The sequence below is a fragment of the Macaca nemestrina genome, chromosome 3 (assembly GCF_043159975.1).
Source record: "Macaca nemestrina isolate mMacNem1 chromosome 3, mMacNem.hap1, whole genome shotgun sequence".
In the NCBI taxonomy this organism is placed as follows: Eukaryota; Metazoa; Chordata; class Mammalia; order Primates; family Cercopithecidae; genus Macaca; species Macaca nemestrina.
In genome coordinates this window covers 187,852,616-187,878,885 of record NC_092127.1, presented here as the reverse complement: position 1 = coordinate 187,878,885, position 26,270 = coordinate 187,852,616, and the positions used below count along the sequence as shown (strand labels likewise).

The window sequence follows — 26,270 nt, the reverse complement described above, 5'->3', positions numbered from 1 at the left end:
TAGGAGATGACAGCAGTTTAGTGTGGGAGAAGATGACAACAGCTGAAGACCACAAAACACTGTGCAGAACAAAGGGAAGGCCCATCGTTAGCTCACGGTTCTGACCCAGGTGACTGCTGATGTGTTTCGGAACTGTCAGCCGACATCAGGTAGGTCAAGTTGAGCAGGTGTCCTGTATGAGGGCTGGTCCATTCGTTTTGTGTTGTGTTGCCAATGGTTTCAATAGCGTCTCATGCACCCCACTGGTGAGGAAGGAATTAGCACCCTACGTTTACTGGCACTGTTAAACACATAACATCTATTACTAAACAGGTAAGCCAGACATCAGTTATTAATTACATGTAGGAGGATGGTGTAAGCTCCCACAGGCCCAAACAGGGATTAACTTGGGAGCAGAGAGTGGTTTCGCATTAAAAAAGTGAGGATGTTCCTTTTTTTTTTTTTTTTTTGGAGACAGAATCTCGCTCTGTCACCCTTCCTGGAGTGCAGGGGTGTGATCTCGGCTCACTGCAAGCTCGGTCTCCTGACTTCACGCCATTCTCCTGCCTCAGCCTCCCTAGAAGCTGGGACTACAGGCGCCCACCACCATGCCCGGCTAATTTTTTGTATTTTTAGTAGAGACGGGGTTTCACCGTGTTAGCCAGGATGGTCTCGATCTCCTGACCTCGTGATCAGCCTGCCTTGGCCTCCCTAAGTGCTGGGATTACAGGCGTGAGCCACCACGCCTGGCCAAGGAATCTCCTTTGTTCCTACAGGAGTATACGATTGGTTTGTCTGTTGGCTGGTAGGGAACTGAATCATGTGACACTGACTGGTAAGACTGTAATACTGTAAAATACAATATATAAATTATAATACCATAATGGTGTAATACTATCTACTACAGTACCACAGGCATCGATGAAAAGCCCAACACTATCATATGTGACTGACAGACTGCATGCTTCCTCCCTCAGATTGGTTACAACATATTGTCCTATCACAGTTCTCTCCTTCATTCAAAATGAACGATCCAAATAACAGACAAAAATAATAAAGAATAAAGGGCAAAAGATGCAAAGAACTCACGAGATGATACTCTATGGTAAAGTTTATGTACTTAGGAATTAATACCAACTCATTATTAGCAAAAAATAAACATCTTTACATCAAGAGTAGTTTTTCCTTTAAAAAAAAAAAAAAGGTGGAATGTGTATAATGGACAAGAGAGAAACAAAATTTGTCAAATGAGGCTAGTAAGACAATCCCAACAATTCACAATCATTATTCACTGGTCCATTAATCACAGGGCAATACATACAAATGAAACTTACCTGGCCGGGCGCAGTGGCTCATGCCTGTAATCCCAGCACTTTGGGAAGCCGAGGCAGGCAAATCATAAAGTCAGGAGTTCAAGACCAGCCTAGCCAACATGGCAAAACCCTGCTTCTACTAAAAATACAAAGAATTAGCTGGACGTAGTGGCAGGCGCCTGTAGTCCCAGCTACTCGAGAGGCTGAGGCAGGAGAATCGCTTAAACCTAGGAGGTGGAGGTTGCAGTGAGCCAAGATCACACCACCACACTCCAGTCTGGGCAACAGAGTGAGACTCCATCTCAAAAAAATAGTAATAATGAAATAAAAAAATTAAACTTACCTACATATTAGAAAAACATCAATATTCAACCATGAATCCAGCACATTATCAGATGAATAGACAAAAATTCTACCAACAAACTTAAGAAAATACCATTATCTATGAAATTCAAGTACTACTGCTTAAAGAGCATTGACAGAACTCTCACCTCAAGGTTTCCCTGCAAAACAAGGTGAAATGCATTCTCAAGACTCTTTAAGAATGAGCCACTGATAAAAACAATATACTTGTAACTTGTGTAACATTTCATACATTTTTTTCAAGCACTGCACGATAATTAATTTGCGTCAGGCTTTCCAAATTAGAAAAGCTTCACTTATAGAACTTCTTTCCAGTGGGAGTTTTCACATGACTTTTCAAGTAAATGTGAAAACCGAAAATATTCTTGCAGTTTCTAAACTATTAGAGTTTTAATCCTGTGTACGTTCTTGTATTTACAAGGTCCAGCCAGCTACAGTCTGCATTTTCCTATGTCCTTGAGTGGGTAGGAAAGAAAGGAAACATTCCCACATTCTGGATATTCAAAGGGTTTTTCTCAGGAATGAGCTGATGTCTTCAAACGGAACTAAGACAACTGAAGGCCTTACCATAAATTTATATTCAAAAGGATTTTCTCCACTGAGTCCTGCCAAATCTTCAAAAACAGGAAAATTTGAAGGCTTGACCATACTTCCTACATTCTTAAGGTTTCTCTGCAGTGTGAGCTCTTTCATGTTTATGAGGGAATGGGAAAGAGTAAATTTTTTACCACATTTCTTAGATTCAAGGGGCTTTATTTATTTATTTTTTTGAGATGGAGTCTCACTCTGTCGCCAGGCTGGAGTGCAGTGGTACAATCTCGGCTCACTGCAACCTCCGCCTCCTGGGTTCAAGTGGTTCTCCTGCCTCAGCCTCCTGAGTAGCTGGGATTACAAGCATATGCTACCAACCCAGCTAATTTTTGTATTTTAGTAGAGACGAGGTTTCACCATGTTGGCCAGGATGGTTTCAATCTCCTGACCTCGTCATCTGCATGCACAGGGCTTCCCCCCAACCCCCGTGGCTTTTTATGTCCTTGAAAAATAACTAAGACAACTGAAATGTGCCACCATGCCCAGCTTTTTTTTTTTTTTTTTTGAGACAGAGTCTTGCTCTGTCGCCCAGGCTGGAGTGCAGTGGTGCAATCTCGGCTCTCTGCAAGCTCCGCCTCCTGGGTTCACGCCATTCTCCTGCCTCAGCCTCCCTAGAAGCTGGGACTACAGGCGCCACCACCATGCCCGGCTAATTTTTTGTATTTTTAGTAGAGACGGGGTTTCACCATGTTAGCCAGGATGGTCTCTATCTCCTGACCTCGTGATCTGCCCGCCTCGGCCTCCCTAAGTGCTGGGATTACAGGCGTGAGCCACCATGCCCGGCTGAGGATGCTCCTTTGTTCCTACAGGAGTATGTGATTAGTTTGTCTGTTGGCTAGTAGGGAACTGAATCATGTGACACTGATTGGTAAGCCTGCAATACTCTAAAATACAATATATAAATTATAATACTACAGTACCAAAGGCATCGATGAAAAGCCCAACACTATCATATGTGACTGAGAGACTGAAGGCTTCCTCCCTCAGATTGGTTACAACATATTGTCCTATCACAATTCTCTCTCCTTCATTCAAAGTGAACGATCCAAATAACAGACAGAAATAGTAAAGAATAAAGGGTAACAGATGCAAAGAACTCACGAGATGATACTCTATGGTAAAGTTTATGTACTTAGGAATTAATACCAACTCATTATTAGCAAAAAATAAACATCTTTACATCAAGAGTAGTTTTTCCTTTAATAAACAAAGGTGGAATGTGTATAATGGACAAGGGATAAACAAAATTTGTCAAATGAGGCTAGTAAGACAATCCCAACAATTCACAATCATTATTCACTGGTCCATTAATCACAGGGCAATACATACAAATGAAACTTACCTGGCCGGGTGCAGTTGCTCATGCCTGTAATCCCAGCACTTTGGAAGGCCAAGGTGGGCAAATCATGAGGTCAGGAGTTCAAGACCAGCCTAGCCAACATGGCAAAACCCTGTCTCTACTAAAAATACAAAGAATTAGCTGGACGTAGTGGCAGGCGCCTGTAGTCCCAGCTACTCGGGAGGCTGAGGCAGGAGAATCGCTTAAACCTAGGAGGTGGAGGTTGCAGTGAGCCAAGATCACACCACCACACTCCAGTCTGGGCAACAGAGTGAGACTCCATCTCAAAAAAATAGTAATAATGAAATAAAAAAATTAAACTTACCTACATATTAGAAAAACATCAAAATTCAACCATGAATCCAGCACATTATCAGATGAATAGACAAAAATTCTACCAACAAACTTAAGAAAATACCATTATCTATGAAATTCAAGTACTACTGCTTAAAGAGCATTGACAGAACTCTCACCTCAAGGTTTCCCTGCAAAACAAGGTGAAATGCATTCTCAAGACTCTTTAAGAATGAGCCACTGATAAAAACAATATACTTGTAACTTGTGTAACATTTCATACATTTTTTTCAAGCACTGCACGATAGTTAATTTGCGTCAGGCTTTCCAAATTAGAAAAGCTTCACTTATAGAACTTCTTTCCAGTGGGAGTTTTCACATGACTTTTCAAGTAAATGTGAAAACCGAAAATATTCTTGCAGTTTCTAAACTATTAGAGTTTTAATCCTGTGTACGTTCTTGTATTTACAAGGTCCAGCCAGCTACAGTCTGCATTTTCCTATGTCCTTGAGTGGGTATGAAAGAAAGGAAACATTCCCACATTCTGGACATTCAAAGGGTTTTTCTCAGGAATGAGCTGATGTCTTCAAACGGAACTAAGACAACTGAAGGCCTTACCATAAATTTATATTCAAAAGGATTTTCTCCACTGAGTCCTCCCAAATCTTCAAAAACAGGAAAATTTGAAGGCTTGACCACACTTCCTACATTCTTAAGGTTTCTCTGCAGTGTGAGCTCTTTCATGTTTATGAGGGAATGGGAAAGAGTAAATTTTTTACCACATTTCTTAGATTCAAGGGGCTTCATTTATTTATTTTTTTGAGATGGAGTCTCACTCTGTCGCCAGGCTGGAGTGCAGTGGCACAATCTCGGCTCACTGCAATCTCCGCCTCCTGGGTTCAAGTGGTTCTCCTGCCTCAGCCTCCTGAGTAGCTGGGATTACAAGCATATGCTACCAACCCAGCTAATTTTTGTATTTTTAGTAGAGACGAGGTTTCAACATGTTGGCCAGGATGGTCTCGATCTCCTGACCTCATGATCCGCGTGGGCTTCCCCCGAACCTCCTGTGGCTTTTTATGTCCTTGAAAAAGAACTAAGAGAACTGAAATGTGCCACCATGACCAGCTTATTATTATTATTATTATTACTTTGAGATGGAGTCTTGCTCTGTCGCCCAGGCTAGAGTGCAGTGGTGCGATCTCGGCTCACTGCAAGCTCCGCCTCCCGGGTTCACGCCATTCTCCTGCATCAGCCTCCCGAGTAGCTGGCGTGAGTCACTGTGCCTGGCAGTATTTTATTTTTTGTAGAGACAGGGTTTCACCATGTTGCCCAGGTTATTTCATATTGTTTTAATCCAGGCTGGTTATGAACTCCTGGGCTCAAGCAATACACACACCTTGGCCTCCCAAAGTGCTGGGATTATAGGCTGAGTCACTACACCCAGCATCTATATCATGACTTCTTTCATGGCGAGTAAGGTGACTGGAACGAGTGTAGGCTTTACTGCATCTCTTACATTCATAGGGTTTTTCTCCAGTATGAATTCTTTCGTGGAGGTGAAGGGAACTGAGGCGACTGAAGGCTTGGTCACATTGTTTACATTCATAGGCTTACTCTCCAGTATGACTACTTCTATGGTTACAGAGGGAACTCAAACGACTAAAGGCTTTGCCACATTGTTTACATTCATAGGGTCTCTCTCCAGTATGAATGCTTCCATGGTCATGAAGGGAAGTGGAACAGCTGAAGGCTCTATCACATTTGGTACATTTATAGGGTCTTTCTCCAGTGTGAGTCCTTTCATGCGTCTTAAAAGAACAAGAAAATCTGAATGTTTTCCCACATTCCTTACATTCGTAGGGTTTCTCTCCAGTGTGAGTTCGTTCATGTATTAGACAAGAACCGGAAACAGTGAACGCTTTACCACATTGTTTACATTGATAGGGTTTTTCTCCTGTGTGAATTCTCTGATGTCTTTCAACTGAATTGAGAAAATAAAAAGCTTTACCACATATCGTTCATTTATAAGCCGGATTTCCACTGTGCATTATCCTGTGTCTTCTAACACCTGGAACAGAAACGAAGAATTTCCCACACTGTTCACATTTATATTGCTTCTCTCCATATGGTTTGTATCCTGAGTGAGCTAGGATGTGCCTATTAAGGAGGGAATGATGTACAAAGACTTTTCCACAAATACTGCATTCCCATTGTTTTCATCCAGTAGAAATGTTCTCATTGAGATCAAGATTTGGAATTTGGCTGACAACTTGTCCATCATACTGACTACCTTCTTTGCTTTCACACAGTCTCTGTACCATATGATTTCTGTAAAAAAAAGACAAGCACATTATTATTGCTTGGTTTTATAACTTTCTACTTATTAATAGGTCTTGGACTTACACTGCTACCAATACCAGGGAAAACGCTTTTTTTTTTTTTTTTTTTTTTTTTTTTTTTTGCCATGACTGAATTATTTGAAAGTAAATGGGTTACTACTGAAAATACAGCTACCACCTGCACGGCTGTGACCAAAATAGTCAGATTCATATACCCAATTTTGTAGTACTATTTTCAAGTAAACTGTTTTTCAAACACTGACTGCTACACTCAAGTACATTACATTTTGGGTGAAATTTTTCTAAAAAGAAATAAATTTCAAGTGACTCTTATTTGTTTTGATTGCTTGTTTTTAAGCTCATGACATGCTAAGATTCCTTCAGATGACTTTATTTCCTCTTCTCAGTACAAATTATCTTATATCTTTCCCAGGTTTTTCAAAGTGATCTTCAATATTCTGGTCTTTCCATTTGTTTCCTAAAATGCAGACCCACAAAATTATCATGAATTATTACAAACTATAGAAACATTACTACATTTAATGTTCATTGTACACAGTGCCCATGCCTGATTTCTTCACCAAATCATTCCCTTGCTACATTCCAAATCACAAATAGCACTGAAGATAGGGAAATACTTCTGTAATTAAGTGAAATGTGTTGTTGTTCTCACCTACAAAAGCCAGGTTCCTGCAGGTTTCCTGCATCACTTTTCTGGAGAGATTCTTCTCAGAAGAATCTAGCAAAGCCCATTCCTCCTGGGTAAAGTTCACAGCCACATCCTCAAAAGCCACGGAGTCCTAGAACATTCCACACATGTGGATAGAAGGATGGGTGAGACTGACAGCACTGGGAATCTATACTCAATTCATAAGCTATTTACATGATTCTAAAATTTCCAAGCATTTATTTTATGACTTGTCACAACTCTTACTCTGTTCACACATACTCCCCCCGACACAGCAGTACGAATGCTAGAATTGAACTATTCAAAAAGGCAACAGCAAAGTAGAAACACCCATCTCTTTAGAGAAGCCAAGAAGTAAGATGTGCTGCTAGGAGTTACCTTGTAACTTCACTTTGTACATTTCTAGTATCTGCCATAATAAAGTCCTACCTGATGTGCATAAGTGAGTTAATATTATCAGTCCTGAGACTACTTATTCTTAAAAATGGCTGCTCGCAAAGTTCAGTCTTTGTATTAGTAACTTACATTTTGAAAGGGATTCCACCAACCCAAGTAATAAGAATGACTCACTACATCTAAATGGCTTATGCAATATATTTGCCACAACTTTTTCTGCTGAAGTTCTATTATTTTGTGTCACTGCAGCGGTGCTTAGGGAACCAGACACCAAAACACAGTCTGAACACTAAGTGTTCAATGAGTTTCCCTGGTAGACAATGTTTTACATGTGCTGTCACTTGTTAACTGGGGAGGTGAGCCCATTCCATGTGATTACACCAAGACAGAATAGGCTTATTAAATTTAATTGAGAAGTAAATAAAACCAATAATTGATATTTAACAATACTAAGACAACAATTTTTAAAATTTGTATTGCACAATGTCAAGGCAGAAAGGAATAAGAGGAAATATGACACATGTTTTTTAAAATGACATTAATGTCACCACTTCCAGATGCTAATCCTATGAAATCACAAAAATTCCCAAATCAGGGAATTTAAAACATTAGGCAAGAAAAACTACTTTTTCATATGTAGTAAAAATGACAAATGTCTAATGGTTTTTAGTCCTCTAAAAAAAGAGTGATGGCTTGTCTAACATACTTCTAAGATTTTCAAATGAAAATATTCAGGACAGGACAGTATTAGCAGAGAGATGAGCAAGCAGACCAAGGGAAAAAAGTCTTAATGACCCAGCATTTATATGGAAAGTTGAGGAATGATAGAGTAGGCACTGTAGAATAGAAAAAGAAATCATATGCACTTTAAAATGTGAGGTAAACCAGGCTGGCACCTACTTGGGAAAATGCATTGCATTCTTCTCTATTCCATGAACAATAATCAACTTATTACATATCAAATATGAAAGATAAAACCAGAACACTTTCAGAAGTCACAGGAAGATTTTTTTTTTTTACGAAGGATTAGGCAGAATTTTTTTTATGTAAGAAAAAAGTGATAAAGAAACAGACAAACTCAAACATATTAAAATTTAGGGAATAAAAAGAAAATAGAGTGGGCCGGGCGTGGTGGCACACGCCTGTAATCCCAGCACCTTGGGAGGCTGAGGCGGGCGATCACCTGAGGTCAGGAGGTTGAGACCAACCTGGCCAACATGGCAAAACCCCGTCTTTTTGTTGTTTGTTTGTTTGTTTTTTGAGACGGAGTCTTGCATTGTCGCTTGGGCTGGGGTGCAGTGGCAAGATCTTGGCTCACTGCAACCTCCACCTCCTGGGTTCAAGCAATTCTCTTGCCTCAGCCTCCCGAGTAGCTGGGATTACAGGTGCCTGCCACCACGCTCAGTTAATATTTTTTGGATTTTTAGTAGAGACAGGGTTTCATCATGTTGGCCAGGCTGGTCTGGAACTCCTGACCTCGTGATCTGCCCACCTTGGCCTCCCAAAGTGCTGGGATTACAGGAATGAGCCACCGTGCCAGGCCTAATACCCTGTGTTTACTAAAAATACAAAAATTAGCTGGGTGTGGTGGTGGGTGCCTATAATCCCAGTTACTCGGGAGGCTGACACAGGAGAATCACTTGAACCCGGGAGGTGGAGGTTGCAGTTAGCAGAGATGGCTCCACTGCACTCCAGCCGGGCTACAGAGCAAGACAGCGTCTCCAAAAAAACAAAAAACAACAACAAAAGAAAACCTCAGATATTTAGATACCAGGATACAGATGTGTCCACTGTCATAAATTCTTCACCATGCTGCAAGAGGGGAACTGACATTCTGGTGAATCTTTGTAAATCATCAATTTATCTATCACACTTTTATTTCACCAGTAGTATTTACAAAGCTAAGTCCTACAATTCCATTTGAAATTACCCTTAAAAAGAACAGAACTTTAAAACTTACTACACTCACTCTGGGGAAGAAAGAAATATGGATTTTTAGCAAATAAAATACATCATTTTACCTTGCCTCTTTGGAAATAGTATTTTTATCTTTCAAGCTGTACTGACAAAATGTATCTTATTGTCAATGAAAACCTGAAACTCAAATAAGCAGACAAGCCTTTTCAAGGTAACAAACTCAGGGAGAGGCAGTGCTGACTCCAACACAGACCTTTCTAAGTGTCAGGGCAGGCCATTCTATCACTCGGGACACCCATCCTGTTCAGTAAAGTACTCAGTGACCACCTAGGAGGCACTGGCACTGCTCTTTGTCCTCCTGTGCGCCTTAAGTGCATTTTAATATTCAAGTTCTTGCACGTCCTCTCTGGGGTGGGTTTTCCTTGCCCTTTGGGACAGTTTTTCTCTCTTCACAAGTCTCAGACAATCTAGAGAGCAGAAATCATTTCTGCCTTTTCCTCTCAATATCAGCATCCGATTGGCAGACCATCGATGTGTCTCCGAGGAATAAAAACTCGGGCTGGAGGAACAATTTTAATGACCTAACTTTAATGACATTACGTTGTATTGTCCATTAATTTTAATGTCCTAAAATTTCAATAACCCTAAGGCGTCACCATTTTAGATGAAACTATACCAGGAGATTCCTCTAAGGCCAAGAGCACCCAGCTGCTCCCCTGAGAGACTCTACCCCCTACCTCAGGCTGTCCTTGGCGATGAGATGACCCCAGGGCTGATACTCACTAGACCCTCCAATAGACATGGCCACTGTGGGTATCCTGGGTCATCCCCAGACAGTTTTAAAATGCCAGGACTAGGAAAAGACAGGAGGGTGGCTGAGGACACAACACCCTGTAAAGTTTTCACGGGGAGACCTCAACCTAAACACATTTTGGTCATATGTACACTTAGGAAGGATGAAAAAGAAGAGAGGCACAAAGATTTTTTTTTTTTATAGTAGAGTGTCAGATGATTTATTCTCCACTTTCCTCTCATGTAAAATACTTGGAAAGAGAAAAATATTTTGGCCAAGGTGGCTCACGCCTGTAATCCCAGCGCTTTAGGAGGCCGAGGCGGGCGATCAATTAAGGTCAGGAGTTCGAAACCAACCTAGCCAACATGCCGAAACCCTGTCTCTACTAAAAATACAAAAATTAGCTGGACGTGGTGGTGGGTGCCTATAAGCCCAGCTACTTGGGAGGCTGAGGCAGGAAAATCGCTTGAACCCGGGAGTCAGAGGTTGCAGTGAGCTGAGACTGCACCATTGCACTCCAGCCTGGCGACAGGGTGAGACTCTGTCTCAAAACAAAACAAAACAAACAAACAAAATATATATATGTGTGTGTGTGTATATATATGTATGTATGGTTTGCTTCCTCATTAACCTTATCAAAGCCTTTCATTTACGCCCCTCCTGTGGACCCCAAACCACAAACCATGACTGCGGTACCCGGTTTGTGAATCACCGTTTGCTCAAACACACCGTTTAACGTTTAAACAAAGTCTCAGGTTAATTTTAGGGGGAGAAAGGTGGGACTGGAAGCCCATGAACCACAGTTCCTCCCACGCTGGAACCCCCCTCACAGTGTCGGGGCTCTCCCGGATCACCCTCCAGTGGTCACCGCACTACCTGGGTGGGGGAGGCGCGGGGTTCCCGAAAGGGCTCCGGCCGGCGGAAGTGGCGCCCGCAGGCACAGACAGGACCCAGGGGTCCCGCTGCCCGCCCCGCCCGGCCCTGCACAGAAGGGGACTGAGGCCCGGCTGCGCCGCGGCGACTCGGTCCGCAGGTTCCGCAGCCGATGGCTGGCTCCAGCAGGTTTCAACCAGCGCTCTTCCCCACTTCAGGAAGCCAGGCGCAGTCCACTCACCATTCCTCGGCTCCCCGGATGTCCCGGAGTCAGCGAGGAATGTCCCAATACCCGCAGGTCACAGGGTGGCCGAGGCTGCTGCAGAGCCACCTGGGCCTCCCAGAGCCAAGAAGTAGCAGCGGAGACTCACAGAAAGAGCCTACTGTGGCCAAGGCCAGACAGAGCGTCCGCCAGCCGGATCCCGGAAGCCGCCCTCTCCTTTCCGGCGGCGCGCCTGATTGAACGCTCCCCGCCCCAACGCCCCTGATTGCAGGGGGCTTCAGGCCCCGCCCCCTCAGGCCCTGAGTGACAGGAGATTGCGAGCTCACGCGAGGCTGGCTGAGGCCAGAAAGACCGTTTTGGCCTAGCGGTTTGTAGGGGGTGCGTCCTTCCTGCCCTGGGATCTCACCATGCAAGGACATTCCCAATTAAACTTGTGTAGAAGAAGATTATAGCTATTTGTGCATAAAATATATATAAAATTGCAAGCAATATAATGACAATTCTGTAACTGCCCAGTGGGTTCACCTTGCCCGCTACCTAGACAGAGCCGGTTTCTCAAGAGGGGGGAATAGCAAGAGAGAAGGAGTAATTCACGCAGAGTCGGCTGTGCGGGAGACTGGAGTTTTTAATTTAATTTTATTTTTCTGAAACAGAGTCTTGCTCTGTCGCCCAGGCTGGAGTGCAGCCTCGGAGTTTTATGATTATTCAAATCAGTCTCCCTGAGCATTCGGGGATAAGAGTATTTAGAAAGTTTATTTTGCCAAGGTTGGGGATGCTTGTGCATGACACAGCCTCAGGATGTCCTGATGACAGTGGCCCAAGGTGGTCAGAGCACAGCTTGGTTTTGTTGGAGATAAATGCTCGGTGCCGCAAAGTGAAAGCAGCACTCAAGCGAAAGTTTTCTCAGCCACACAATTTACTTCTGCAGAAGCGTGCTGCTCGCATCAATCACAATCACAAGAGCACACGGAACAAAGGAAAGCAGGGGTTTTTATTCCTAACGCAATCCCTACCTCTGGCATGGGCTGGGGCCAGACCTCAAGATCTAAACCGATCCGGTGGGCTATTTGTGAATATTTTCCCAAATAAGGAAGGGGGAAAGGGGATGTGAGTTACAACGGTGGGACGTGTTGTTTCGAAGGGAGAAATGGGTGCAGAGCAGGTAACCAAGGGAACAGATGTGAGTTATTGATTAGAACTGATGGGAAGGTTGTTTACAGTAACTAAGGGCAAGGAGACATGGAGAACAAGAAAGTTGAGTTCCAGAACAAAAAACAAGAACGTTAACATGCCAAACCTTGGAAGCGAAACTGACTGTATCTGACAGTTTTATACATTTTAGGGAGATAGGAGACATCAATCAACATATGTAAGATGAACACTGGTTTGATCCGGTACAACCTGAAGCAAAAGTGGGTCAACTCGAAGCCAGGAGGGGGCTTCCAGGTCACAGGTAGGTGAGAGAAACTCTTCTGAGTTTCTGATGAGCCTTTCCAAAGGAGGCAATAAGATATGCATGCTTCTCAGTGAGCATGGGATGACTTTGAATAGAATGGGAGGCAGGTTTGCCCTAAGCAGTTCCCAGATTGACTTTTCCCTTTATCTTAGTGATTTGGGGGGCCCAAAATATTTTCCTTTCCAATTTCCCCCTTTTGTTTTAAAAATATTTTGGAGAAAGCATTTTAGAAGAAAAGCAGTCTCTGGTGCCAGGTTTTGTCTGATTTCTCGTGGAGTAGCTGGGATTACAGGCGCGCGACACCACACCTGGCTTTTTTTTTTTTTTTTTTTTTTGGTAGAAACGGGGGTCTCCCTCGGTTGCCCAAGCTGGTTTCTGGTGCCCAAGGCGGGGCTCCCCGTAATGTCTACAAATAATCCAGTGAAGGAACACCAGAGCGTGGAAAGCGGAGGACGACCGAAAAAGGACTTCCCAGTAGGTTTTCACTTCAAGCTCTAGGGTAAGTAGGGCGCTCGGAGAATTCCAGGGAAACCTCCGGAAAATGTGGGTCAGGCTGAGAGTAAGTTCGCGAATTACTTAAGCCTTGTACCGCAGTTACTGCGCCGGGGAGGGGTAATTGTGAGTACCCCGAATCTCACATCTTTGTTCCATCTGGTAGACAAGTATTCTCCTTGGTTCCCGGAATATGGAACCGTCAATGTAAAAGATTGGGACAAGGTCGGATCAGACTTAAAACGAGCACAAGAGGGCTGCGATATTCCCGTCTCTGCTTGGTCTGTATGGTCGGCAGTTAAAACAGCACTGGAGCCCTTGCACACTGAGGAGGAGGAGGAGTAGTTCCAGGATGACATAGGAAAGTTGAATAATCAGGAGTCTAATTATCAGCTAAGTGAACCATGACAGTCTCATTTTAAAAAGGGCGAGAAACGGGAAGGTATGTATGCTAATCTCCAAAAACGTATAAAAGAAACAGTGCCACCTACTGCGCCTTTAGGGGAAGGTCTGGAATGGCCGCCCCCAGGCCAGCCTTAGGAATTTTTGGAAGGGGAGCCTGACAGGCGCCTTGGGGCTCCCATTGTTGCAGGCCCCGCCAGTAACTATGGTGAAGGGAAGCTTCAGGCTTGTCCAACAGCCAATCATGATGAGGGAATGATCCAGGCTTGCCCATCTGTTAATTATGGTAGAGGAATGCTGCGAGCCGGTCCCAATACAAATGATGACACAGGGACAATCCAGGCATCCATTCGCCAGGCACAAGAAATGGGGGATTTGAATGCTTGGCAGTTTCTGGCAATTCTTTCGCCAGCTGAGGAGCCCAGAGAACTTGCTCAAGCATGCTGGGAGCCATTTCCTTTTAAAATATTAAAAGACTTAAAGCAAGCAATTGGACAGATGGGCCAAATTCTCCTTATGTTCATTCCTTGTTACAATGTGTGGCTTATAACAGACGTTGAATACCTACAGATTGGAAGGCACTAGCCCGATACACCCTGTCCCCCTCTGAATTTCTCCAATTTAAAACCTGGTGGATGGATGAAGCAACAAATCAGGCACGCAGAAATGCTCGAGCCCAACATCCCGTTAATACCACATCTGATCAATCGCTTGGAATCGGACAGGCATGGGGTACTCTAAATCAACAGATGGTAATGGGTGATGAGGCTGTTGATCAGCTCAGAACTACATGCCTAAGAGCCTGGGAAAAGAATTCACAACCCTGCTACTGCTTATCCTTCTTTTAACACAGTTCAACAGGGTCCAAGGGAGCCTTATCCAGATTCTATTGCCCGTTTGCAGGATGCGGCTCAAAAGGCTATTTCCGATTCTCATGACAAGAAAGTGATCGTTCAGCTGCTTGCTCATGAAAATGCTAATACAGAAGGTCAGGCAGCAATTAGACCTATTAAGGGAAAGGCAGATCTAAATGAGGGAAAAACTTTAAGTGAATACATTAAAGCCTGCGATGGCATTGGGGGGCACCTCACCCATCACGGGGGGTGCCTCAGCCCACTGCCATGTGGATGGTAACAGTGAGGAGGAGAGAGGGGGTTGCTATTACTCCCCATTACGATGTGGATCGTAAAAATGACTCCCCCCTGCAATGTGTGTCCATTATTAGCAGTCTTTTTAGTTCAGGATATTAGGAACAATTTCACAGGTTGTGTGTACACAGCCTGCGATAGGAGAACGAACACCATCCTCTGCACCTCCGGATATTAGGAACCATATCACACAATGGGTGTACACTTTTTGGGAGATTTGGGGTAATGTCGTCCTGTGTTTCCCTGAACAATCAGAGACACATCGCCGGGTGGCTGTACACCTGCTACTCTCAGCAGGAACATCATACTACTGGAAATTAGGAACAATATCACAGACTGGGTGTCAAGCTACTGTCATATTGGAAGTAATATCATGCTCTCCCCCACAAGTTATAAGGAACAATATCACAGGGGGGTGTGTACCTTCTCTGGTTGTGGGAGTAGTATCATCATCTCTTCCTTTAGATGACAGGAACAATATCACAGGGTGGGTGTACACCTCGTGTGTTTTGGAAGGAATGTCATTCTCTCTTCTTCTAGGTTTTACAATTCATATCATAGGCGGGGTGCACACCCCTTGTTATATTGGATGGAATCTCAATCCTCTTTCAACTTGTATCTCATCCTCTTTCAACTTGTATCTTTAGAACAATATCCCATGGGGGCTGTACATCTCTTCAATATTGGTAGTAATGCCATCTTCTCCTTTCCTGGACATCAGAAACAAGATCACAGGAGGGGTGTACACGCCTTGCAATATTGGTAGTAATATCACCTCTCCCCTGTGGTTATTAAGGACAAAATCCCAGGGTGGCTGTATGGTTCCTACTTTATTGGGAGTAATATCATCCACTCACACCCTGGATATCAGGAACGATATCACAGAAGAGGTGTCCACCCCCTTCCATATTGTCGGCCATGTCATCTTCTTCCCCCCTGGATATTAGGGACGATACCCCGGGGTTGGGGGTGGTGTACACCCACTGTGATATCGAAAGTAAAATCAGCCTCTACCCCGCTGCATATTAGGAACAATATATGGGGAGCAGGGTGGTTACACCCCCTGCGATATCGAGAGCAATATTCTTCCCTCTCCCCTGTACATTAGGAACTACATCACAGGGGTCTGTACACCTTCCGCGATAACGGGATTAATGTTGTCCTCTCCCCCACTGAATGTCAAAAACAATATCACAGAAGGGTGTACACCCCCTGCGATATGGCCAGTAATATCATCATCTCTACCTTTGGATACTAGGAACAACATCACAGAGGGTGTGTACACTCCCCTGCTATATTGGACATAATGTTATCCTCTCTTCCTCTGGATATTAGGAACAATATCCCTGGTGGTGGGAGGTGGAGTACCTTAAGAACAATATCACTGGGTGGGTGTACACCTCCTGCGATACTGGGTGTAGTATCATCCTCTCTTCCCTAGGATATTAAGAACAGTATCACAGGAGGGGTGCACAGCCACAGCCTGCAGGACCCTGAGGAGCCCTCCTTCTGCTTGGAAGCTGAGGACGACTGGGAGGACCCAGAGGCCCTGAGCTCACTGCTGCTGTTCCTGAACGCCCCCGGGTACAAGGCCAGCTTCCGTGGCCTGTACGACGTGGCGCTGCCATGGCTGAGCAGCGTGTTCTGCAGCTTTAGCGACGAGGAGGAGCTGACTGGGCGCCTGGCACAGGCCCGAGGGGCGGCCAAGAACGCTGGCCTCGTCATGGCCCTGGCCAGGCTCTGCTTCCTCCTGGGGCAGCTGTGCAGCAGGAGGCTCAAGCTGTCCCAGGCCCGGGTGTACTTTGAGGAAGCACTGGGGGCCCTGGAGGGCAGCTTCGGGGACCTGTTCCTGGTGGTGGCTGTGTACGCCAACCTGGCCGGCATTTACCGGAAGCAGAAGAACCGGGAGAAGTGTACACAGGTGGTTCCCAAAGCCATGGCCCTGCTCCTGGGGACACCGGCCACATCTGCAGCACCGAGGCGGAGGGGGAGCTCCTGCAGCTGGCGCTTCGGTGGGCGGTGGGTGGCCAGAGCCTGCAGGCCGAGGCCCGGGCCTGCTTCCTGCTGGCCAGGCACCACGTGCACCTCAAGCAGCCCGAGGAGGCCCTGCCCTTCCTAGAGCGGCTGCTGCTTTTGCACAGGGACTCGGGAGCCCTAGAGGCTGCGTGGCTCTCAGACTGCTCCCTACTCCTGGCTGACATCTACAGCCGCAAGTGCCTGCCCCACCTGGTGCTGAGCTGTGTCAAGGTGGCCTCATTGAGGACACAGGACTCGCTGGCCGGCTCGCTGGGGAGCGTGAACCTGGTGCTCCAGAACGCCCTCCAGCCCCACGGCCTCCCCACCCAGACTTCCCACTACCTCAGGCGAGCGCTGGCCTCCCTAACCCCGGGCACAGGCCAGGCGCTGCGCGGCCTTCTCCACGCCAGCCTGGCCCAGCTGTACAGCCACCATTGCTACCACGGCCCGGCCATCACCTTCATGATGCAGGCGGTGGAAGCCAGTGCTGTTGCCGGAGTCCGTGCCATCATGGACCGCCTGGTGGCCCTGGCCTGGCTGCATGTGCTTCATGGGCAGAGCCCGGTGGCCCTGGACATCCTGCAGTCTGTCCAGGATGCAGTGGTGGCCAGTGAGGACCAGGAGGGTGTGATTGCCAACATGGTGGCCGTGGCTCTGAAGAGGACGGGCCGGACGAGGCAGGCAGCCGAGGGCTACTACCGCGCCCTACGGGTGACTCGGGACCTGGGCCAGCGGAGGAACCAGGCAGTGGCGCTGGCCAACTTCGGGGCCCTGTGCCTGCACGCGGGTGCCAGCAGGCTGGCCCAGCACTACCTCCTGGAGGCCGTGCGGCTGTTATCGAGGCTGCCCTGCGGGGAGTGTGGCCGGGACTTCACCCACGTGCTCCTGCAGCTGGGCCACCTCTGCACCCACCAGGGCCCGGCCCAGCAGGGCAAGGGCTACTATGAGTGGGCCCTTCTGGTCGCTGTGGAGATGGGCCACGTGGAGAGTGAGTGCCCCGGTTCCTCCTGTGCGCCTTCCGGGGCCACTCGGGTCAGGGCACACCTGGGGTTTGTGATTCAGAAACAAGTGGTGGTTTTTCCACCATCGAAAGTGCTGAGTCGTGGCCAACAGCAGATGTTGGCAAGAGCCCTAGAGACAGGCGGTTCCCATGCAGGGCCAGGCCCTCTGTGCCCTACTGGGGCAGCCAGCTCTTCCCGGTTTGCCCAGGGACCATCCTGCCTTGAGCACTGAAAGTCCTGCATGCTGGGAATCCCTAGACATAACCCTGGGATCAAGGCAGGCTCTGCTGAGCTGGGACTTGGGGCCCCTGCATGAGCCAGGCCCTGAACGCCGGTTCTTGTGCCCGTGTTATCTGCTTGGTATCTCGGCAGCCTGTGCACTTGTCATCCCACTTCACAGAGGACAAAGGGGCGGGTGATTGCCCAAAGCTGCAGAGCAGTTCATGCAAAAGCAGCTCGTTGTGCAGAGTGTGCCAGGCCCCACCCACAAATGGGGCTTGTGGGGTCCTCGGGTGGCAGGGGCTGAGCATGGGAATGTGAGCTTCAGGCCAGAGAAGCCACAAAAGGGTGAGTGGCATGATGGCGGGGCAGCACTTGGCCCCGGGTTAGGGAAGCGTCTTTAGTCTGGGACCACAGGGTTGAGAGGATTTAGTCAAGTAATAGGTGGTGGGAGAGGGGCTGGTGGTGGGGGAGGGGCTGGTGGTGGGGGAGGGGCTGGTGGTGTAGCCTGTGTGAAGGCCCAGGGGTGAGCGAGTGGGGGTGAGTGAGCGGGGATGAGTGGGGTGTGAGTGGCGGTGAGTGAGTGGGGGTGTGATGGGGGTGAGTGAGTGGGAGTGTGAGCAGGGATGAGTGGGGTGTGAGTGGTGGTGTGAGTGGGGGTGAGTGAGCGGGAGTGTGAGCAGGGATGAGTGAGTGGGGGTGAGTGAGCAGGGGTGTGATGGGGTGAGTGGGAGTGTGAGCGGAGATGAGTGGAGTGTGAGTGGCGGTGAGTGAGTGGGGGTGTGATGGGGTGAGTGAGCGGGAGTGTGAGCAGGGATGAGTGGGGTGTGAGTGGTGGTGAGTGGGGGTGAGTGAGCGGAGGTGTGATGGGGGTGAGTGAGTGGGAGTGTGAGCAGGGATGAGTGGGGTGTGAGTGGTGGTGAGTGCGGGTGAGTGAGCGGAGGTGTGATGGGGGTGAGTGAGCAGGAGTGTGAGCGGGGATGAGTGGGGTGAGTGGTGGTGAGTGAGTGGGGGTGAGTGAGCGGGAGTGTGAGCGGGGATGAGTGTGGTGTGAGTGGGGGTGAGTGAGCAGGGCTTATGCAGGGAGGTGCAGAGTTGGGACTGGGTGGGTTGGGTGCTGGATGGTGAGAAGCTCTTCTGGAGAGCTAAGCAGGGCCTGGGGCCTCAGGCTGTGCTTGGCCTTTTCCCCAAGAGCACTGGGGAGCCATGGAGTGCTATAGAACAGTCACTGCAGACTGAGCAGTGAACGGACAGTAGGTGGGCAGGGCTGTCCGAAATCTAGGCCACAGAGGATAGATGAGGAAGTTGAGTCCAGGGAAATGGCTGAGACAAGCGATACTGTTGTGGGTCCCCTCTGTCTTGCAGCGCTTTGTCATGGCATAGTGAGACCACTCAGAGGTGCCTCCTGTGGCCTGGCCCAGAGCCCCAGGGGCTGTGGCCAAATCTGCCCATTTCCCAGCACAGGCCTGGCACCACTCCTGGCCCTAGGAGGGATAAGATTTTGGAAAGGACCATGTGAAGGGGCCCTGGTCCCACACATCTGCCCAAGGAGGGGTAGGGGGTTCAGACCCAGGCTTCTTCCCCAGGGGCATTCTCTGACTGGAAGGAGACCCTCCAGGAACCCAGCGCCCCAGCCCCCACTGCAGCCTCCGGTGGCTCCTGGCACAATAGTCTGTGGCACCTCCTCCTACGAGGCCCTCCGTGGGGTGCTGGGAGATTCAGACTTGGAAATGCGGGCCAGGGAACGGGGATCATGCTTCCCTGTCTCCCCACCCTGCGCTGAACAGTCGAGGAGACTGAGGGCGGGGCTGATACCCCACATGCTTACTTGGGGTCATTTTTGAGTCACTTTCGGTAGTTTGTGTCTTTGTAGGAGTGTGGCTGTTGTGTCTAGATGGTCTGATTTGTTGGTGTACAATTGTTCGTGGTGTTTTCATGGAATCCTTTTATTTCTGTCAGGTCGGCAATAAGGTTTCCTCTTTCATTTCTGATTTTAGAAACTTGGGTTTTTAATTTTTTATTTATTTATTTTTATTAGAGATGGGGTCTCATCATGTTCCCCCAGGCTGGTCTTGAATGCTGGCCTCAGCGATCCTTCCAGCTCGGCCTCACAAAGCGCTGGGATGACAGGCGTGAACCATGGTGCTCAGTCTCTGATTTCAGTCATTTGTGTCCATCTTTCTTTTCTTGGTCAGTCTGGTGAAAGATTTGTCAATTTTGTTGTTATTTTCAAAAAACCCACTTTTGGTTCTGTTGATTATCTCTTTTGTTTTTCCATTCTCTGTATTTTTACTTCCCATTTCTACTCTCATGTTTATTATTCTCTTCCTTTTGTTTGCTTTGGGTTTAGTTCATTCTTTTTCTAGTTTCTCAAGGTGAAAGGTTAGGTTTTTGATTTGAGATTTTTCTTCTTTCTTTGAATGTAGACATTAACAGTTATAAATTTCCCTTTCAGCACTGCCTTAGCTGCATCTTGGAATTTTTGATATGCTGTGCTTTTTTTTTTTTTTTTTTTTTTTTTTTTTTTTTTTTTTTTTTTTTTTTTTTTAAGACAGAGTTTTGCTCTATTGCCCAGGTTGGAGTGCAGTGGTGCAATTTTGGCTCACTGCAACTTCTACCAGGTTCAAGCTATTCTCATGCCTCAGCCTCCTGAGTAGCTGGGATTACAGACGAGCATCACCACGCCTGGCCCTAATTTTTGTATTTTTTATAGAGACGGGGTTTCACCATGTTTCCCAGGCTGGTCTCAAACTCCTGGACTCAAGCGATTCTCCCGCCTTGGCCTCCCACAGTGCTGGGATGACAGGCATGAGCCACCACGCTGGCCAGGGCTGTGTATTTGTTTGCATTCTTCTCAAATTAGTTTTCAGTTTCCCTGATGGTCTCTTCTTTGACTCACTGGTTGTTTAGGAATGTGTAATTTCCACATATTTTTGAATTTCCCACATTTCCTTCACTGTTGATTTCGTTTCGTGCCAGTACAGCTGAAGAACACCTCTGCTTTGGTCTCAGTCCTTCTCCATTCACTGAGGCTCGTTTTGTGGCCTGGCACGTGGTCTGTCATGGGGAATGTCCCGTGGGCGCTCGAGAGGACTGTGTATTCAGCTGTTGTTGGGTGACGTGTGTGACAGATGTCCATTCGGCGTACCTGGTTTCCTGTGTTAATCTCCAGAATGTTTCTGACACTAGAAAAATCAGAAGCTTTCCACCATTCCCAGCGCCCTGGCTTTGGGAGAGGCCAGTGAGCCTGTGGCTTGGGAGCCTGGTTGCGTGAGAGAAGCATGTGTGGGAATGCCAGGGGCCGGCTTTGAACCCTATTCCCCCAACATGATGCCGTGTGTGGCAGACATGACGCCTGGCTTTGCTCTCTCAGGGTTCCATCTGCGGCAGGGGCTACTTGTACCCCTGGCCTCATCAGCTCAGGCTGAAGGCGGCCCTGGTCCTGGCCAGAGGGGCTTTGTGGAACAGAAATAGACGACCTGGTGCAGGGGCTGAGCCTGGCCAGGACCTCGGCCCTGGGGGTTGTAAAGAAGGCCGGGCTCTACCATGAGCATCTGCACCAAGCTGTGCCCATGTCACGGTGTGCTCGGCGGCTGCCCTTGCATGGGTGCATGGCCTGTCTGCGCTCAGGCTCCCCGCCTATGGGGCCCAGGCTCACAGAGGTGTGAAAGAGGTAAGCACAGCGCAGGCGCCTCTGAGCCCAGCCAGCCTCGCTTCGATGCTGGGAGGCTGACGTCTTCCTTCTTGTCTTCTGCCCAGGCCAGCTGCGGGCCATCCAGCAGCTGTGCTACTTCTACAGCACCGTCATGCCCAGCGAGGCCCAGTGTGTCATCTACCACGAGCTCCAGCTCTCTCTGGCCCGCAAGGTGGCCGACAAGGTGCTGGAGGGGCAGCGCCTGGAGACCATCAGTCAGCTCTACCTGTCCCTGGGCACCAAGCGGTGAGGGCTGGCTTTGTAGTGGTGGGGGCGGGGAGGGGGGCAAAGAGGGTGGGGGAGCAGGGCAGGGAGGGGGGCACAGGGAAGCTGGCCCAGGGCCCCAGCAGCCCCTCTCCTTGGGATCATTTGGTTCCTTGGCATCAGATGCTTTGAGTTGGTGGGCCTGGGGTCGTCCCAGGGCTGCTGATGGCCCGTGAGTCCCAGCTTGAGTCTCCCTTGGGTGACACGTCTTCCCATCCCTGCCTGCACACCTCCCCAAAGGTCATCTCAACCCCAGCAGAGGCAGTACGTGCATTCTGGACCGTTCTTCCTACTATGATGGCTTTTGTCATCTGACCTCTGCCTGCCCCGAGTCTTCACTCCTGGCCTTCATCTGTCCCCTTAAATGTGACCACAGCAGCCACCTGTGGCTTCTCTCCCACAGAAGACAGAGCCAGTTGTGTCACCTGCTTCCCTGGGGCAGGTTTTCAAGGTCTCACATCCCATATGTGGCCCACTCGGCTTCCCCAGAGCATCCTGACTTGTTAGGGTAATCATGGCCCTGGCCACCCCACCCATAGGGCCCGGTGACATTGCTGCAGTCACACCTCCTGGAGTGTCGGACTTACTGAGAGAGCAGGGAAGGAGCCAGATTCCATGGGGACCCGGGAGACTGGCTCCAGTCTTGGCCTTAGGTTCACAGAAGGAAAATGGGTCAGTGTGCTAGAACCATGCTTCTCAAAGTGTGTTCCCTGGACCAGCAGAGCAGCATCCATGTCACCTAGGAGCTTGTGCCGAGTGGGAGTTCTAGGGCCTGCCCCAGGCCTGTGGAGCCGGAAGCTCTAGGGGCAGGGCCAGCAAGCTATATGGACAGGCCTCCGGGTGACTGTGATGCCTGCACACCTTAACCATCGGCCCAGATAGCCTCTGAACACTAACGGCTCCTGGTGCATCTGGAGCACACAGGCCATGCCTGGGAGGCAGGGGAGATGGACTAGCACACTCCTCCTGCCACAGGGCAGCATGATGCTCGATTCCCTCAGAAGGATGTCCTTCATCTTTTCCACGCCGTGTGTGTTCACCCTGGCCCTCCCAGCAGCCTGGGAAGGGCAGAACACTGCACACACGAGAGCTGTTCCCAGTCCCCACATTCCAGATTCATCTGTCACCAGACCCACGGGAGGAGGCAGACTGGTTCCAGGAGGATGAGAGCCCTTGTTCTGACACCTGTATCTGATTCCAGGGCCTACAAATCCGCTCTGGACTACACCAAACGAAGTCTGGGGATTTTCATTGACCTCCAGAAGAAAGAGAAGGAGGTCATGCCTGGCTGCAAGCAGGGAAGATCTATTACATCCTGCGGCAGAGCGAGCTGGTGGACCTGTACATCCAGGTGAGTGGCAAGGGATGCAGGAGGGACCCTGTGCTGTTCACTCTCTGTCCATCCATCCATCCATCCATCCACCCACCCTTCCATCATCTATTTACCTGTTCATCGTTCCATCCATCCATCCATCATCCATCCATCCATCATCCATCCGTCCATCCATCCACCCATCATCCATCCATCCATCATCCGTCCATCCATCATCCATCTGTCCATCCATCCACCCGTCATCCATCCATCCATCATCCATCCATCTGTCCATTCATCCATCATTCATCCATCCTTTTATCTTCCATCTATTCACCTGTCTATCCATCCACCTGTCCATCCACCCATCCATTCATCCTTCCATCATCTGTTTACCTGTTCATCCTTCCATCCATCCATCCATCATCCATCCATCCATCCATTCTTCCATCATCTACTCATCAACCTGTGGGTCCTTCCATCCATCCATCCATCCATCCATCCATCCATCCATCCATCCTTCCATCATCCATCCATTCACCTGTTCATCTTTCCATCCATCCATCCATCCATCATCCATCCCTACGTCCATCCATCTATCTCCGTAAATACCTGACAGAAATAACTTAAGCAGACCCTGGGAATGACCTTTATGGCAGATGCACCTGAATATGTGTTCTAGGCTAGGGAATCCAGGAGTGGCCAACTGGAGATTCTTTCCTTGTCATCTGAGCCCCTGTCCTGTCCTATGGAACACAAGCTGTAGAGAGGATCGAACCCTTGAGTTTTGGGTTGCATGAAGGTTGCTAGGCGTAGAGTGGAGGTTGTTAGGGAGAGGGTGTTAAAAGATGCTATATAAGCTCTATGCCTTTCAAAAGCAGTTGCAGTTATCCAGGCCAGGCCTCCATCACTGGACTCTGTCTTGTATGTAACACCCCATGTCTCATTTTCTCTGTCTCTGGGTCTCTTCTTTCGCCTCTTGAACCTGGTGGCATCCCCACTGGAATCAATAGGGGTTTGGCACAACAGGTGTCTCCCTGATTTCTTTGTATTCTCCTAGCCAGCATTTTCCCTTGGTCAGGACCTCCCTCTTGTTTCTCTTTCCCTTTCTCAGCACTGATTAGGTCATTATTATAAAGATCTTGCAGGTAGGGTTTTAATTAAAAACAACAGGGTTTTCTAAGTGGGTTCCATGATAGGCCATGTGATCAGAAAGCCTTTATCATAGTTTTATGGATGACAACATCAGGCACAGCCATCATTCAAATATACAGGGGTTGTTTTGAAAGAGAAAAAAATGAGTCTGTTTTATTTGATCATCTGCAAACCAGTAACAGACCAAGTTCCAGGCACTGAACAATCAGCAAGTGACAAGATTGACAAGGCTGCATGGTTCACCTGGGAAGGGCAGTCAGCCAGGACCCATCTCCATTTTCCTCTAGGTTTGCCAGTCTAGTAGTGGCCCTCAACCTGAATGGCAGCAATTTAATAAAAGAAATTGTCCTCCCACAGAACTGGAACCCAAATGTTGCCACACAGCCAGAAATTTCAGGAGTGCTTGGAACACTTACATAGTCAAAGGTCCTGCCCACCAGGCCTCTCAGTCGAGGCCAGTTCCCTCCTACCCCTCCCCTCTGCTTTCTGGTTTTAGGAACTGTCCTTTTCCCCGCTCCCGATATTTTGCTTGAGACTAGCACCTCTCTTCTCTGTTCTTCTCCCCAACATCCTGTTTCAGAAAACAACACGCTGCCTATGTCCTTAGAGGCTCACTCGCAGCCCTTTTCTGCCAGTGCAGCAGAGAGCTGTTGCACTCACATTGGCTTCGCTTCTGTGAGAATCCCCTCCATCTCGCTGCGTAAACAGAATGCATCCGGAGAAAACCCCAGGCAAAGTGGCACAGGTGCTGAGAGTCAGAAGTAGGGCAGGCAGGCACTGAAGTGGTGAGTTCCACAGGGATGACGGCAGGCACACCATATGTGACAGATGCACAGTGTCCTCAAAGCTGCATCACGAGCTGTCCTGGGCTTCACACTCACTCAGGCTTGATGGAAATCCTATTTTTCTTTCAATCTTATGAAATAGTTCAGAGGAATTCTAATAGATCTCTTTCTGAAAAACTGTACATGCATTTTATGATGATAATGATTATTACTGTCATTATTATTATGATCGATAGAGACAGGGTCTTATCATATTGCCCAGGCTGGTGTCCAACTGTTGGGCTCAAGCGATCCCCCCGCCTCAGCCTCCTGAAGTGTTGGTATTACAGGTGTGAGCCACTGTGAACGGCCCAATATTACTGTTGTCATTACTGTTATTATTTTGCTTAGGCTGTGTATTAGTCAGAGTTCTCTAGAGGGACAGAACAGTGTATATATATATACACACACACACACACACACACATATATATATACACACACACATATATATGTATATGTACACACACACACATACACAAATAAAGGAGAGTTTATTAAGTATTAACTCACACGATCACAAGGTCACACAATAGGCCATCCGCAGGCTGAGGAGCAAAGGGAGCCAGTTCAAGTCCCAAAACTAAAAAACTTGGAGTCTGACGTTTGAGGGCAGGAAGCATCCTGCACAGGGGAAAGATGTTGGATGGGAGGCTAGTCCAGTCTAGCCTTTTCACGTTTTTCTGCCTGCTTTATATTCTAGCCGAGCTGGCAGCTGATTAGATAGGGCTCACCCAGATTAAGGGTGGGTCTGCCTTTCCCAGCCCACTGACTGAAATCTTAATCTACTTTGGCCACACCCTCAAAGACACACCCAGGATCAATGCTTTGCATCCTTCAATCCAATCAAGTTGACAGTACTCACCATCAGAGGCTGGTTAAAGTTGGTGACCTTTGCGGGTAGAACCTCTCACAGTACAGCTAGTTTGAGTAATGAATGGGTGAGGAAAACTTGGCTCACTTGAAGATGGTTCAAGTGATTTCTACCACACAGTATGTCCCCTAAGTGAAAGACACTAACATCGGGAACACTTCCCACGAAATATGCTTTTCCATTTAGATCCCACAGGGCAAGCCCATTCCAACTCTCTTCATCACAGGGTATGAGAAGTAAGAAACAAAACGTAGGTATGAACATATGTTGAACATGATCAAACTTAAAAGGCAAACACATTGGGAA

General features: G+C 47.9%; 1 long non-coding RNA gene and 2 pseudogenes across 1 annotated transcript; 2 read left to right on the top strand and 1 right to left on the bottom strand.

Moving 5' to 3' along the window:
- Positions 1–3,351: 3,351 nt before the first annotated feature.
- On the bottom strand, positions 3,352–11,129 carry LOC112423336 (zinc finger protein 669-like; annotated as a pseudogene).
- A 409-nt stretch (positions 11,130–11,538) lies between these two features.
- On the top strand, positions 11,539–14,534 carry LOC139362457 (uncharacterized). The gene is made up of 3 exons (XR_011621548.1): positions 11,539–12,561; positions 12,905–13,063; positions 13,223–14,534. It is a non-coding gene; the product is annotated as an uncharacterized lncRNA (long non-coding RNA).
- A 100-nt stretch (positions 14,535–14,634) lies between these two features.
- Positions 14,635–25,466, top strand: LOC139362253 (SH3 domain and tetratricopeptide repeat-containing protein 1-like; annotated as a pseudogene).
- The last annotated feature ends 804 nt before the right edge of the window (positions 25,467–26,270 follow it).